This window comes from Solenopsis invicta, chromosome 5, assembly GCF_016802725.1.
Source record: "Solenopsis invicta isolate M01_SB chromosome 5, UNIL_Sinv_3.0, whole genome shotgun sequence".
NCBI lineage: Eukaryota > Metazoa > Arthropoda > Insecta > Hymenoptera > Formicidae > Solenopsis > Solenopsis invicta.
In genome coordinates, this window is record NC_052668.1 from 9,037,263 (window position 1) to 9,044,778 (window position 7,516).

At 35.4% G+C, this 7,516-nt stretch overlaps 1 pseudogene; it reads left to right on the top strand.

Annotated features, from left to right (window-relative positions):
* Positions 1–201: 201 nt before the first annotated feature.
* Positions 202–2,787, top strand: LOC105206899 (annotated as a pseudogene).
* Positions 2,788–7,516: the final 4,729 nt, after the last annotated feature.

The following is a 7,516-nucleotide window of genomic DNA, read 5'->3' on the forward strand; positions in this document are numbered from 1 at the left end:
CCTTCGAGGGCTGTGTGCACCACTTTATTCATTAATACATCCACGTGCAATATTTACTTTTACGACTTTTTTATATTCCTCGGTAATTGTTATCCGAGAAAGCGGCAGGTTTGACAATTGAACTCTCAGAAGCATTAAATGTCAAAAAATTCTTTGATTTGTTGCTATGCGGGTATTGGGCAGCAGAACTCAAAGGGATGCACACGTGCGTCTTCTAGCTCCCTGATTTTACTATCTTGGGTGTTTCCGGTATCGAGCAACGGTGTCACCTCAGATCTCCTTAATTGATGAATTTATAAATACTTAATTCGTGACATCCGGTTATTGCCATGAGAGTCACCGTATTTTTGGGATCGGAGTGAGATCACCATCGCTCGCCCGTTAATTAGAATATCCGCTGGTTGCGAAGGAAAGAATCGTTACTCCGCAGGACGTAACAATATAGATGATATACTTTCTCAGTATTTATGAAATGTTCCAATTCGTATTAAAAAAACTGAATAATTTTGAAAACTTCTGAGAAAAATTTTCATCTGGGTACCCATGTGGTATAATTTTGACTCTATCTTTAATAGGATGAGCAAGGACACTTTTAAGGAACTTGTCAACATTATTGCTCCAATGTATGTGCCCAAAATGCAACGTGGTGATGCTTCTATTATTACAGTTGACAAGGCAACACTTATGGCTCTGTGGTATTTGGCTGGTCAGTCAGCAATGGAGAGTGGAAGTGACCGGTTTGGTGTAGCCCCTTCTACAATTTATCATGAAATTCATCGCATTGTAGATATTCTTTGTACATTAAGCCATAAATTTATAGTATGGCCTAAGGAACACGAATGTGCAATTATTAGACAACAATTTAATGACAGAGCAGGGTATCCAGGTATACGTGTATACTACTTTGTATTCTGTGCGTTGCTTGCCTTATACATCAATTCTCTGTGTTATTTATCCTTTCACTGTTATCAATTATACAGAAATACCTTGTGTTTACATTTTACAGGTGTAATTGGTTCTATTGATGGTTGTCACATTGACTTGCTCCAGCCAATGATCAAGAATCGTACACGGACAGGAAGATGAATCATTCTAATTCTGCAAGGTATTGTGGTGTCGGCTGAAATTTTTTATCTGCAGATAGTGAAACCATATTCAATGGGTAATTTTTGTCTGCAGGTATCTGCACAGCTACCAAAATATTTACCAACGTTTCTATTGGTATACCAGGATCTCGTAACGACTGTCGTGCTTTGAGACATTCAATTTTCTATAAAAAAGTTATAGAGGAAGGACCCAAGAGCTTATTCTACAATCCCAACAATCATCTTGTTGGTGATAAGGCCTATCCCAATAGAACATGGCTCATGACACCATACAAGTATGTGCACTGTAAAATATATATGACTAATATTCATATAAAGAATGTACACCCAAGGACTTTGATTCTGTCCATGAGGAAATTTTCCAAACTGAGAAGTCACCACTTTCTACATACTCGCAGTTCATGGTTAATGAAACGACTACAGCTTATTGGTCGTTACGTTAATCATGAACTGTAAGTATGTAGAAAAATAGCGACTTCTTAGTTTGGAAAATTTCCCCATAGACAGAATCAAAGTCCTTGGGTGTACATACCTTTTAGTTCATATTTTTTTTTTTTCTAGGGATTATCGAAATCTCACTTTGACACAAAGACGTCATAACTTTGTTCATAGTTCAACAAGAATAGTCATAGAACACGCATTTGGACTTTTAAAGGGACGATGGCGATGTCTGCTGGGATTGAGATTCAAACGTATTGGCAGAGTTACAAACTTTGTTTTAGCTGTGTACTTCATAACTTTTGTTTTCTACATAAAGATACTGTCATTGAAGAGATGGTGAACGATGATAGAAGGATGCGACAACAAGATATAAGAGAATACTGTGATGCAGCAAATATAGAGATTGCCAAACAGAAGAAGGATTGCATTGCCAACTTGTTATAGCTCAATTAAAATTTTTTTTCTTTGCATGTGATAGTGGATTAAAACAATAACTTACTTTAAGAAATTAAATGGAACTTTTTATTTTTACTTTAAGAAATTAAATGAAACTTTAAGGAATTAAATGAAACTTTAAGGAATTAAATAGAACTTTAAGGAATTAAATGGAACATTTTATTTTTTCTCATACATTCAAAATTAACATTTTTATATAAATATTTCAGAATGAACATGTGGCATTTATATATTTTAAAATCAACATGACAGCCGGAGTATTAGCACCATCATATACTATGTTTACACGGCCCGACTTAAAGTTGGTTTATAATAGCCGTAACCGTAAGAAATTGGCCAATCGTAGTTGATATATAGAAGAATAATCGACTATGGTTAGCAAATTTCTAATAGCCGGTAACAGCTATTATAAACCATCCCTTACGCCGAAGTTATAACATCGTTGTTAATGAACTGAGTATTACTCAGAAGAATGGAAAAACTGTGATTAGCTAGTGTCATAACATCGATGTTGTAACTTCGGTGTAAGTTAGGCCGTATAAACATAGTAAAAAATACATCAGACTTTAATAATACTTAAACACATGATCGCCTGACAGCAAATACTATGAAATATTAATATTGCACTTAATACTAATTAGAATCACAAAAGACATATGTAACTTTGGCAACAAGAAAACTTGTACTCTAGTTTAACTAAAAAATAAGAAAAAAAACAGGCCTAATATAATTATAATTTTTAAAATACGAAAATAGTCTTTCGCAAATTGTTAAAAATAATTATTACATAGTTATAATTATTACTGTTATTGATATCTCTATAGATATTTTCTTAAAATATATTTAAAAAAATAGCAATTAACTTTATTAAAATTTTTGCACTTAACTTTATTAAAATTTTTTAAAGTTTTTTAAACTTTTTATAATTATCCCTTATTAACATTAAGAATATCAAATTATCAAGATACAAACTCCGTCAATATAATTATATTAAACTTCTAAATTTTGTGAACACAAATTTGTAACAGTTGAATAATTCTCCTACGTCTCCAAAACACAATGTAAATTAGCAAAGCAAAATTAGTCTTTAATGTGAATCTTCCATTACTGCTGTAATAGTTTGGAGAAAAATTCTAACATTTGTGTTTTTGACTCTTTTTCTTGCTCCATTTTTTGAGCAAGAAGTTGTATAAGATTTTCGTTCTGCGTTTTTCTCTCGTTTGCATCCTGTTTTAAAAACTCCAATATGGCACTGTTTTAAATTTTTTGTTTCTTGACCTTCGTAGTATTTTGTACTTTCAGAAAAGGACTCACTTTATTCTTGTTGGAAATCAATTGTTCTCCTTCGTCATCAGACAGAGGCTCATCAGAATCCTTGGCAGGGGTTCTTGAGGATATACAGGTGTATTGCTTCTTGAAGAACCACTTGTTGATGACGATGAGGTCTCATCAGACATTGTATCCATTAAATTAACTGGAATCGCCTTAGCAGAATCTTTAATGATGTCTCTGACTTCATCATAAAATGCAGGCCTCTTCAGCTTCCCAGATCCAGTTCTCTTCGGCCCTCCATTCTGAATAAATGTCATAGTTTTTCCTTCTACATTTCTCCACTTTTGAGAACAAACTGTGCTCGGGTCTCGATCACCAAAATTATAGCCCAAAGCCATTATTTCTTTGGCTATTTGCGTCCAAACGTTTTTTTTTTTTACTTGATTTATCTTTCAGAAGTGATTTAAAGCGATCACTTCCGACTAACTTAATCAAAGTATCGGTAGCCTCTATATCACGGGCTGAAGGCTTACCCGAATTCTTCACCCATATTTCTTCAAGTATTGGTGGATATACTTGTGGTTTATTCGGATGAATGACCGATGACTGCTGATCCTGTACAATTCGTACATGTGGCAGACATTCGCGCATTTGTTTAGTGTCTGGAACGATAACAACTGAATTGTCTGAAAATAGTAGAGTTTATTAGATTATAATCATTAAAGTAATTGAATTAATGCCCAATTTCTTCACACTTCCTGATAGCTATCTTCCAGATAGATATTGGTCAATTAATTACGCGGGAAAAAATTGTTCATGTATAATTATATAGAATTATATATAATTATTTATCAAATATGTCCATATATATTTATTTAAATATATATAATCATATATGGACATATAAATTTTTTTCCGGATAAAGATTATTTTTTTTACTGAGACCTCTGATTACATATTTAATAAAAGTTATTCTTTGTACTACTAATTTTGACACAAAATGTATTAAAATTTTAGTAGAAATTATCATATTTTCTGAGAGATATCTCATGGCTAAAGTTATCTTGAGGTTAAGAAATTGGGCATAAATGGTATATTTCTAATATACTTACTTAATTTATCAAATACTATGTAGAAGCCCCGGATTTTCGGGGTCTTCTGAGACTTGTAAATTGCCAGCATCATCCTGGCATAGCACGTGTTGATCGGTGTTTAGGATTATGCTAGTCATTATATATTATTTAACACGTTACGTACGAGATTAGGAGGTTAGAGAGGCAATGTTCCCGGCGATTCCCGTCAATGCCGCCAAACACGCAACCGCAAACACGCAAAGGACCGTCTGGGTTTGGTTGGATGTTTGAGTCCAACCACTTAAACGCGTTAGCATCGATGACGTCACAACCACAAACGAAAATGACCGCAATCGCTTCTGGTTGGTTGTGGTTGGGAAACGAAAATACGCCTCAGGTTAGCCGACTGGCTGTTTGAAAATGGTAAGAGCAACAAGTGGCGCCCTCTCTACGAAATTAAGTGTATTAGTGAGAGATAAATACGTGACTGTGTTTTTGTTTATTTATGCTGCATCGTTTTGGCAAAACCGCAATTTGTTTATTTTCGAGAGTGGTGAGTAAATATATACAGTAAGAAATTTTTATGGTTATTAAATGTACTTGTTGTTATAATTAATGGAGAGTATACATATTTTAAAGAGCATTCCATAGACTTTCTAAATTATCATTGTTTTTAAAACTAACCTTACTTTTGGTTCGTAAAATTAATTCGTAAAACTAATTCGTAAAATTAAAAAATGTTTTGCTCGTGGCGTTTGGGGCAGGTTGGCCGAGTTGGGTACGGGGCAGGTTGGCCCAGTCGTAAAATATGAAACGGGAAACAGTTTTAATTATATGCACTGTGCGGATAAACAATAATATAATATTCATGTTAAACGGATAAATATTTCATTTCAAGCAACAAACTATGTATTGTTAATATTAAATAAACGAAAACCTAATTTTTGTTAGAATAATACTACTGCAACAAAATGCGGGTATACAAGCGAAAGAGCGAAAAAAGAATGACAGATAAAGAGGTTTTAAAGAAAGCTGTCATCGTAAAAAAACAGAAAATCGGAGCTGTTGCATCGCAGTATAACATTCCTAAGCGAACTTTGTCCAGATATTGTTTCAAAACGCGAAACAAGAACCAGGAAAATAATGCGAATGCATCATTGCAAGAAAATATTGCTAATCTGAACATTGGGTACCAGAGAAATTGACAAGTAAGCTGAAAATAATTGTCTACTCTTGTATCAAAAGTAAAAAAAAAGCAGTTTAATCAATAAAAAACGATTTTTTGATAAGTTTTACTGCTGATCAAGAAAAAGCACTGGAAAAGTACCTCTTGCGCGCATCGGACATTTATTTTGGTCTGTACCCCAAAGAAGTTCGAAAACTAGCTTTCCAATATGGAAAGGCAATTCCGGTTACTATGCCAGCGTCTTGGACAGAATATGAATTGGCCGGGAAAGATTGGTTTTGCTCATTCCTCAAGAGAAACAACTCATTGTCAATACACACTCCAGAAGCAACTAGTCTTGCTCGAGTTTTAAGATTCAACCCTACAAACGTTGCTCGATTTTTCAACAACTTGAAAACAGTCTTGAAACGATTCAATATTCAAGCAAGCGACATATGGAACGTAGATGAAACAGGAGTTACTACAGTCCAAAGACCAAACCGCATTGTTGCTCGAAAAGGATTCAAACAAATCGGCAGAATCACATCAGCTGAAAGAGGAACTTTGGTTACGGTTGCTGCCATAGTCGGCATCGGGAAATACAATTCCCCCATATTTCGTTTTTCCTCGAGTACATTTCCACGACCATTTCATTCGCGATGCTCCCACGGGCAGCGCTGGATCGGCGAATCGAAGTGGCTGAATGACTGAAGATATTTTTGTGGAGTATGCAAAACATTTTATTCGCCATGTTAAGTCATCTCGCGAAAGAAACGTCCTTCTGTTGCTCGATAATCACGAGTCGCATTTGTCTATTGAAGCGCTGGATTTATTCAAAAATAATGGTGTCGTTGTCTTGAGCTTTCCACCTCATTGCAGTCATAAACTGCAGCCACTGGATTGGTCTGTTTATAGACCTTTCAAAACTTACGTCAATACATTCATGGACGCATGGATAACTAATAACCCAGGGAAGAGGATGACAATTTACGATCTTCCTAGCATTGTTGCTTCAGCATTACCACTTGCATGCACGCCGCAAAACATCCAATCTGAATTTCGAGTTTCAGGCGTGTGGTCTTTTAATCCTGAAATTTTCCGTCCTGAGGAATACCTTGCTAGATTCTCAACCAATCGTCCAAATCTGAATGCTGAGGCAGATCCCGTTCCGATTTCATCGGAACGTTCTCAACAAGTCATCGCTTTGGAAGAAATCCAACCATTTCAAAAAGCCGATTCTCGCACATCAGATGTAAAACAGCGCAAAGGCAGAAAGCGAAGATCGACAGAAATTTTGACCGACTCGCCAGTTAAGAAAGCTCTGGAAGAAGAAAAGAAAACCTCGCGAAAAAAACGAGCGAAAAACGCACCCAAGCAAACTGAAGCAGCGGCAAAAGAAGCAAAAAAGGCTCTTAAAAAACAAGCAACAATTCATGTACATAAATCAACGAGGAACATAAAAAAACAAATACAATGAAGCAATTTTTAAATGTGCGCAATTGATTCAATATATTATTCAATAAACAATCGTTTAAAATAAAATAATTACTGCCCTTCTTTAATTTCACGAAATCGGCCAACCTGCCCCGCTGTCGGGGCAGGCTGGCCGCTTTTCCCCGCAGCGTTTAATCATTTTTAACTTTTTACAACATAATTTTAAAAATTCTAAACTTTCCGTATATGTAGTCACAGGTTGTACCTTTGAAATGGTCAATTCGTTTTTTTTTCAAAGGGCCTGGAAAATATAAAAAATCCAAGAATGAAAAAGCGACCAGCCTCACTCTCCCCTACAATATACCCCATCAACCAAACATGAACGAACAGATCATTCGGAGAGTCTGCTATCAATTTTTGTTGCTAGAAAGGCAACAGATTTCACACAGACTCTGCAATATCTGCGGTGTCAGCAAACTGCTGTTAGAAATTGGACAGAAACTGTTGACATTTAATTCCAGTAAAAATCGAGCAAATAGTGTTGACAGTGCTGTTGTCAGATTGGCGGT